Source organism: Mytilus edulis, chromosome 10 (assembly GCF_963676685.1).
Source record: "Mytilus edulis chromosome 10, xbMytEdul2.2, whole genome shotgun sequence".
Taxonomy (NCBI): Eukaryota; Metazoa; Mollusca; class Bivalvia; order Mytilida; family Mytilidae; genus Mytilus; species Mytilus edulis.
Genome location: NC_092353.1, coordinates 75,365,436 through 75,375,061, shown reverse-complemented (window position 1 = coordinate 75,375,061; position 9,626 = coordinate 75,365,436). Strand labels below are relative to the sequence as shown.

General features: G+C 29.7%; 1 protein-coding gene across 1 annotated transcript in view; it reads right to left on the bottom strand.

Moving 5' to 3' along the window:
* LOC139491907 (putative inhibitor of apoptosis) overlaps nucleotides 1–9,626 on the bottom strand; it is a 396,259-nt gene that overhangs the window by 277,880 nt on the left and 108,753 nt on the right. The window lies entirely within an intron of this gene.

Here is a 9,626-nt window from a genome sequence, read left to right as displayed (position 1 = left end):
ATGTTAATTAGTTATTAGATGGGAAATAGAACTTTTGTATTTTTTGTTTCAGCATTTTCATTTTTTTATGATTTTTGTTATGTTAGAAATGTGTCATTTTTGTTGCTTCATTTTTTTGTTGAAATTGTGTTGCCATTGATGAAATATGTTAAAATTGTTATACATGTATTTCTTTTAAAAAATAACTAATCATTTATAGAAGACTACTCCATATCAAGCATATATATTCTGACTAATGACATTTAAGCATCAATCAGAACTAATATTAAAATCAAGATTGAGATTGAAATTTAAATTTAAATTGAGCTGGAACTTGAACTTGAATTTAAAACTAAATTCTCATTGTTGAAGGCTATACAGTGACCTATAGTTGTTAATCACTGATTCATTTTGTCTCTTGTGGAGAGTTGTCTCATTGGCAATCATATCACATCTTATTTTTATGACTTGCACAATTCCTGGCAGATACTAATTATGTTGAAGACTAAGAAATAAAACATTGAACATTTTATTGAGATATCTTTAAAATCTGTATGATAGCTTGCAGCTGCTAGAACTGATCACTGCAACTAATCTGAAAAAATAAACAAAATGCATTAGGAAAACATTTCTAAATTTTTTTATCAGTGACAGTTCTGAAAATGATATTTATATTGAATTTCAATCATTAAAATCTATACCATGATAAAAAGCCAGAACAAAGTATTTCCTTTATGCATATCCCTTATGGATTTTGTGTTCTTAATTTCATATTTTTTAAATCAAAATTGAGAGAAAATGACTAATCTAAGGATGGTGAAATCCTAAATCATAATGGATTTTGAACAAACAGTATTTTTTATTTGATGCTTTTTTAATAAATTCTAATAAAAGCATAAACTACAACTGCTCTAGTTGAGCTCAGATTGAAAGTGAAGTCACCTTTTAAATCAAGTTGCTTTCCTTTCTTTGGGTAGTATAGATTTCTTGCCTTATACATTTCTGAGGAATGTAAACATATTAAAATGTAAGAGAATATAACATTATTTTATTGTAAGTTAAGTTGCAATACTTTTCAAATGGAATTACATTGAAGTTACGCTGCCTTGAAGACCCATTGGTGGACTTCGGCTGTTGTCTGCTCTTTGACATATTCCCCATTTCCATTCTGAATTTTACATGTTTGTTTCAAATTGTTGTCTTTGTTTATGTTTAATTCTGTTATATTTCAGGATTTGTTGCATTATAATATATGTGAGGTCTTGATTAATGAGTTTTTTATATCATTTTTTTTCTCTTCTCTTAATTTATTATGTCCATTATGCTCTAGTCTTTATTTTTTGGCCCTTTATTCTGCGCTTTCTGGCAATTCTCTATTCTGTCAACCCTATGACCACAAGTCACCACACCCTCATATTTGTCTAAAAATAAAATTATACAAGAGATGAATGTTTGTGTGTTTTAAGTATCTGGAAGTCACTGACATTCCAATTTATCTATAGAATTATTGAGTAAATGAGCATCATCTTATTTTATTTATGTTAGCAATATATTTTGTTACTGCTTAGCTTTTTCATAGGTTGTTAGTTGATTTTTTGTTGTTTTTTTGCTGTAGAAATTAATGCTTGATTGTGAGAAAGACAAATGATATATACTAACTTCTACATCATATATCTTAAGATTTGTCTCATGGCAATCACACCACATCTTTTTTTTTTTTTTTTGTATCTGGTCTGAACATTGTATCATGAGTAGCTTTTTTTAAAAATACATCATTTTATTGATCCTCAATTTCTTGTTAAAGAACATTAGATGTATCAATATATTATTTTATTAAGAAATTAGAGAAAATATCATCCATATTAAATAACCAGTTTTTACCCTGCTCCGACAAAGTCGAGAAAGCAACACTTAGGATTAGGATTTTTTTGGGCGGCAACAATATCGGAGTTTGTGATTAAGACATTGAGACATATATCTGTGTTAACAGTTTTTTACAATGTATAATGTATGTGCAAAGAGTAGTAAAATTGTGCATTCTAAATAAGTACTGATTCATCATTATATGTGGGATACTAAATTTTGTGAATTCTATAGGTTCAGAAGAATTACAAATATTAAAATGTTCAACGAAAAACATTTATTGAAAATTGGTACCCATGAAAATATGATTACTTGTCTGGTTTAACACCTATACTAATGTGGCACTGAGGTCCATATACAATTTCCTATTAAATGTAATGCAATTTTATCTGTAAATAGGAGATACATGTAAAAATAATAACTTTTTTTTCTTATTTTATAAGTGGTGCAATTAAACTGTGATTCAGAAAGGTATTGAGGGGGAATTGTTTTTTATTGGTAGACAAATCTAGTGTGTAAATATAACGATGTTTGTGTAACCTATTTATACTTGGCATTGTTGATAGATAACTACATCATAGGTTGCATTCATGAATTCACACAGGGAAAAATAAAATTCTCTTCTCCCCTAAATTCTAAATAAAATATTTACACAGTTATATCCCTTGGAAAAATCTCACTTTTATGAAGAAAAAAAACCCCAAAGTTGTTGAAATCTATTTTGAGTTTGTCAGTCCTTGTGGCTTATGTATCATTTGCCGGTGGTTGATCATTTCATAAGGGGCCCACTCCAGTCATGCTTCAGTGGTTCTTTATATCCTCAACCAAATTTTTCCCATGTCAGAGGGGGCACTGGCCCCCTAGATCCACCTACGTTTGCTGTATTTATGTATATAATAAAACACTTGAGATTTGTAATGGTCCTCATCAAAATTTTCCAGTCAGGTCTGACTAAGACTGATAAATAACAACATTGAGAAAGATGTAGAAGCAAATGTAAATTTGGTCCATTTTAAAATTGCATGCATTGCTATAAATTTTCAAGTGTTGAATCATTATGTAACCTTTGTGTATTGTTGACATGTACACTTGATCAGGATGTTCAAAATCCATTGGTACAATTCTAAATGTTTGTATATTAGGGAATATAATATTTATATTGTGATTGTAAATAAAATGAGGAAATTTTGTTTGTTTTTTAGTTGATATTGGCAAAATCTATTACAATGTTCTAAGATAATATTTCTGCATGTATGTATTGTGTTTTCATGACGATAGTCACACAATTGAGGAATAAATTTCAAAAAATTCTGCCACTGCTAGATAAGCAAACCTTCTACTCCCATTCTGTGACTTGTTGGCAGACAAAAAAGTAAAAAAATATGATTCAGAGTTGATGACTTCAATCTTTTCTTTTTCTATCTCTTTGAAGATTTTGTGTTTTTCATGTTCATAGTTCGTCTATTACAAGAAGGTTGACTGGTAAATTCTCGTCTTTCTTAACAACAATGCATCTATTTTTTTAAATAATTTCTCTCTAGCCTGCATCTTTTGTTGCAGAAAAACTCTTCATAGGGATAGTGATCAGCCGCTGTTATCTTACTTATTAAAAGCTTTATATTTTAGAAGGTGCATGCTTCATTCTTTGTATATGGATGCATTATGTTACAATTTTTGTCTTGTCAAATGTCCATTGTCCTTGACCTGATTTTCATGGTTCAGGGATTACTTGAAAAAAAGTTCAGATTTTTTGTAATGTTTAATTTCTCTCTTATTATGAGTAATAGGACAACTATACATGTATTTGGTATCTGATTACCTTGCAAGGTCCTCGTTGCCCTTCAGACAGTTTTCACTTGACCTCTACCTCATTTCATGGATCAGTGAACCAGTTCTTGTGGTCAAGTCCACATCTCAGATACTATAAGCAATAGGTCTCGTATATTCGGTGTATGGAAGGATTGTAAGGTGTACCTGTCCAAGTGGCAGGCTTCATTTTACTTTGACCTCATTTTCATGGTTCAATGGTTTCAGTTGAGTTATGGTCTTGTTTTCTTATACAAAAGGTCAACTATATTTGGTTTATGGAATATTGGCAGGTGTAATCGTACCTTCATGAGTGGTCAAAGTTAGGATTTTGAGTTTTGGTCTTTTCTTCTATTACTATATGCAAAAAGGTCAACTATATTTGGTGTATGGAAATATTTTATACTGTACATGTCAGTCTCACAAGTTTTATTTGACTGAGATTTTATTTTCACAGTTCATTGCTCAGTACTAAGTTTTCCAGTTTTGGTCTGTTTTTCTTAAGGTAGATCACAAGTATATATTTTTTGAGACAGAATTTTTTCATAATTTGCCAAAATGAAGATTTTATTATGCTCTTTTCAAAAATTAAATAAAAAGTATGGGTCACCGTGCTATTTTTCAAGCTATGGGTCGTTGAAAATTGCCAAAATTTGGTTAGTTTGTTCATGAAAAAACACATTAGTGTGCATAAAAAAAATTCTATGAGATAGAATTTTGAAATAAATTGTGAGAAGAAAGGTTTCATAATATGTTTTAAGAAAATAAAAAGAAAACATGGTGTCACCGAACTTGTTTTCTTGCTACAAGTAAAAATAAAAAAATTCCCTATTAGCCCAGTATAAATTTTGTACTAGAAGAGTTATTTCCCCTTAAAAGGCTCATTTGAAGAAAAAAAAATTTTATACCAAAAAAATTGATATTTGTTGAAATATTTTGAATAATACGAGTAATTAACAATTTGTCTTCAAATAGAAAAAACAGTCTAACCATTGAATTGCAAATCTGTCTCCAAATTTGCAGATTTAGGCAAATAATTAGACCGATTTTGTACTGCGATTGTGCAATCCAAGATGGCGGTATACCATGAATCTACCTTAAACTATAAGCTATAGGTCAATTATATGTGTTGTAGGGAAGGATTGTAAGCTGTACATGTATGCCTGGCATGTGTATGGTTCATCTGACCTTGACCTCATTTTCATGGTTCATTGGAAAATGTTTAGTTTTTTCGGTCAAGTCTGTTTTTTTAGAAACAGTAAGCATTAAATCCAACTATATGTAGTGTATTGAAAGATTGTAAGGTGTTCATGTATTTCTTGTTTGGTTTATATGACCTTGACCTCATTTTCTTGGATCATGTTTTGTTATTGTGATAGTTGTAGTAAAGCTTTATATATAGGACTATCAACATAATATCAAAGGTTAGTAAAGACGAGGCATTACAGCATGTGTACTTTTATGACAAAAGTGTAAAACATAGACAAAATTTGTTTGATATTTCATTCAAGGTCAATAACTCTGGATTAACATATTGGTCATGTTTTGGCATAATTGTAGCTCACTCCTTTTTACTATTTTTGAATTTGAGGTCAATAATTCCTTTAAAGAATTGATTGACAGTATCTGAGTACTTGGTGTATTTAATCTTTTTGTGCTTTGTGTTGACCTGAAGAGTCAAGTCCATTGAGAATGTCCCAATTTAGTGAGAGTGTTGAGTTTGCACAAACATGTTTAAATTTGCCACATTATGTATGTACCTGTTCTGAGTCGGAAGCCTGCAATTCAGTATTTGTTGATGGATGCTGTCCATCATATTTGTTTAATTATACATTAGTTTTTCTCTTTTGAATTGTTAAATTGGCAATCACACCACATAGCTTCTTATGTTTATCCTTATACCTCAAAAACAGCCATTTAGAGTTAAAATTTCATTCACACATGTATACTCATTCAACCCTTTGCTAATTGTTAACATATTTAAGAAATCATTAAATTCTCTTTTGATTAAATCTCTTATTGGGATTTGAGGAATTTGCAGGTATGGTGAGACAACTATCCACAGCAAAACAAAATACACAGAACTAACAGACAGGTCATTATACTACCACCAAAGCTTGTTGGGACTTAAATAGGACATGGAAGCTTTTACTTAAATGTCTACTTAATTTCAATTTTCCAATAAATTATCTGCAGACCTGCCACCTGTCCTGATTGATGAGGGATTTCTCGCCCATGAGAGGTGAATACTTGAATTTTGAAATTCTTTGTTATACATGTATAAACTAATCACATCAACATAGGCATTTAAATGAGTTACGCTCATACATACTTATTCAAACAACATAATGACAGATTGGAACCATATATGACAAAATAAGAGGAGCATTGCGTGTAAATTCCCCAATGGACATTTTGAAAAGTTGGCAGGTAGTTGGATGTGACTGTGATCTTTTAATTCAAATAATATAATGTCCTTTTGGATCATTATTAGATTCTATCTAAAACAACCAATCCTGTCTACATATACAATATCAGAGTATAACTAAACAATAGTTGAAAATAAGAAATGTAGAAATCCATGTAATTTCAACTCCCAACAGAAATAAGTGGTTCTTTTTTCTTTCCTGAGAATCTATGGAACAGAATTTTACAATTGAATATTAGACAACAAATGATTAATTCTGTTAAGTTTATTTTTTATCAAACGTTTAGCTTTCAGTGGCAGCTAATGATCAACGCAAATAACCAACTTACTTGCTTACTTACTTACTTATCAAACAAGTAGTTATCATCATGTTTGCCTATTTAATAATGACCTTTATTGAATAGGTTTTATGATGACTTTGTTGGGTGTTAAATTTTAAAGGAAAACTTGTTATGTACTAGTACTGAAAACCACAAATATCGAACTATATCTAACCATTTGTAGTGGTTTCACAATTTCTTGATTTTGCTAAAAGTTAGTATAAATCTATTAATATAATTAAGCATTATTAAACCTTAAAATTGAGATATCAATCAAAAAGTAAAAAATAAAGTCTTAGACAATTATTCTATGAAGTATCTGAAAATCAAGTCACTTTTATTTTCAGGTCAAAAGAAAGACCAGACTTAAGTTTCAAAAATTTTGTAACATTTTTTGTTTGGGATTAGTAAAAAAATCTAATTGAAGAAAAATCTTATTTTCTCTGAATTTTATGTTTATGACTTCAGAAATGTTATGCCAAAATTCAGACTCTTTTCAATCATTTTTTAAAAGTTTAATAAAAAATATTTTTTTACTCCAAAGAAATTAATGGAGCTTCTAGGTTTGTTTTGCGGTTGAATATATATAATGTACAATTTCCATACTAGAGAATGACGTGTCCCTTTTTGACAGACACCTCAAAATCCTGAAAAAGAACTAAAAATATATATTTATGACTTATAAGTTGTCTTGTTGTTCAAGTGGAAAAGTTTAAATTTCACAAAAAACTAAGTCTAGACGATACCAATATTATATCATAAAACACAACAATATTTTCACTCCTAAAAATAATTTTTTGCTTGCAACTATATGCAAAAGCATAACCAAATTTCAATCTGTCAAATACATGTAGTAAGATATATTGTTTAATAAATTGGAAAATATCTTCATTTTCAGTATTATTTCTTAACTGTTATCAGGTTGAATAATACTTGTGCATACTGGGTAAATAAATACAAAATTTTAAAGTGGGCAGGTGCCATTCATTTAAAATTCTCAATTATATATGGTGTATAATTATAAAAAAATATTACTAATAATATACTTTTTCCATTAGTACTCATTCTTTATAATATTTTCATTCCACTAAACTAATAATTAAGACAACAAAATTATCGTCATGTATTTTCAATAGTGAATTTATGAGTCACTCCTTTGGAATAAGACGGGTGATTAATTCTGAATAAAGGAAAAATTCTTCTTTAAAACTGGTTATTAATTATTAGGAACACTATTTAAAAAAAAAAACCTCTATCATTATGATATTTAGTCTACACAAAGAAAAAAAATCCAATTCTTGAATATCATGTTCAAATAATGAAAACATAATTATTCTTTCTAGCCCAATTTGATATAGCTCCAATAAAGACTGCAATAAAGAAAAATTATGAAGATGCTGTAACTGTACATCATTTGACAAATTAGCATAAGATAAAAGCAATAATTGATGCTGAAAATATCAAGACAAATTAAACAGTAAAAATACATATACCTCTGTAAGCAATTCCTTTCTGTAAAATATTGAATGGAAACCATTATAATTTCCCTCTGTAGAACAATATCACATTTATGCAAAACATATCAATAGCAATGAAATCACTTACACTTCCAAAGAGTATGTGTTGCTCACCTTGCTTCTAACACTTATCATTTGAAAATCTATTTGCATTAATTTTACATATTGAAAAATGCAATACAATGGCAAACAGATCAGTAAAAAGGGGCATTCATTACAAATAAGAATGGTCAAGCTCTGACCAAATATAAAGGAATTCTGTTTAGTAGTCCCTGAGAAAAGACCTGACAATTTTTTTTATATTGGACAAATAGAGACGGACGGAACAGGGGGATTGCAAACATATTATTTTATTTCTTTTTATCTGCAAGCCTACCATTACCATTTGTAAGCTTGGAGTAAGTTCTGTACTTGCAGATAAATAAATAAAGTGTATTATCTTAATTCTGTCAATAGTAATGTAAATGATATGGAAACTGATGACAATGCCAAGTGATGTCATTCAGTAACTAAAACTAAAGCTGCCTTTTCAAAAATATTCTGAAAGACTCTAAGTCGTGTTTCAGAAAAAAATTGTTTGACAACTGGAAGTTACTTCCAGTTTGCACTAAACACAACTAACACCAATGAAATTCTACTCATCAATCTGAGAATATACATGTATCTTTCTCAAATCATTCAAATATCCCACTACCTATATATATTATACATTGTTATTCCTTCAAATAGCACTTAAAACATTTTTTGTATGCATTTTTTGTGCTGAAATTTATATGCGATGCCAAAATTTATCTGCTGAATTATCAGTAAAATATACTTCCACAGAAAACAAACAAACAAAAACCAAGTCAATGTAGTAGTTTGATGTATTCATGTCAAGACTTTGTCTTTGAATGAAAAAAAAACTAAGTGGGGCTTTTTTTCAAGGACTTTAAATTTATAAAATTTTATATCTTATTCTTATTAGCTAACAATTAACTGTTAAAAAAACCTGCCCAACTAAAAAATCTACACATATTTTATTTTATTAACTTATTTGAAACTTACACTGATTGAAATAATATACCTTAAACCAGTGTTTCAGGACTTTCGGAAGAATAATAGTTCTTCCAGGTATCCCTCTTCAGAGATGACCTTTGTTAGCGGCTGGTGTGTTATATGTTATATATGAACAAGTGCATGCTGATCCAGGGTGGGGGTTGGGGTTCCAGGGTTTGGAACCCTCCAATTTTTTGGACAATAAACGCATTTAAATGGGAGCATATAGATGGAACCCCCCTTTACTCTGGGTTGGGAACCCTCCCCTTTTTAAAATGCCTGGATCCGCCCCTGATGTTAATACACATATACCAATAAATATTGGCCGCCACGAAATAGTCAAAAAGTGGAGTTTAAAACCAGTGTTAAAACACCATCAATCAAACATACACATATAAACATATCAGAAAATATCTATGTAATAATCTGATAGTTCACATTTAAGAGTAAATTCTAATCTACTTAACTTTATTTTATTCTTAATACTTTCCCTGAGTAAGTAATAAAGAAAACATTTTCAATTATGACTTCATATAGCACCAATAGTGTATTTTACAAACCTTTCAAGGGATGTTTATCTAATTAAAATAGAGAATGAAAAGGTTGACTATTTCTAAAGAGACAACAGTCTGACCAAAGAGCAGAAGACAACTCAAGGTCACCCAAAGGGTCTTT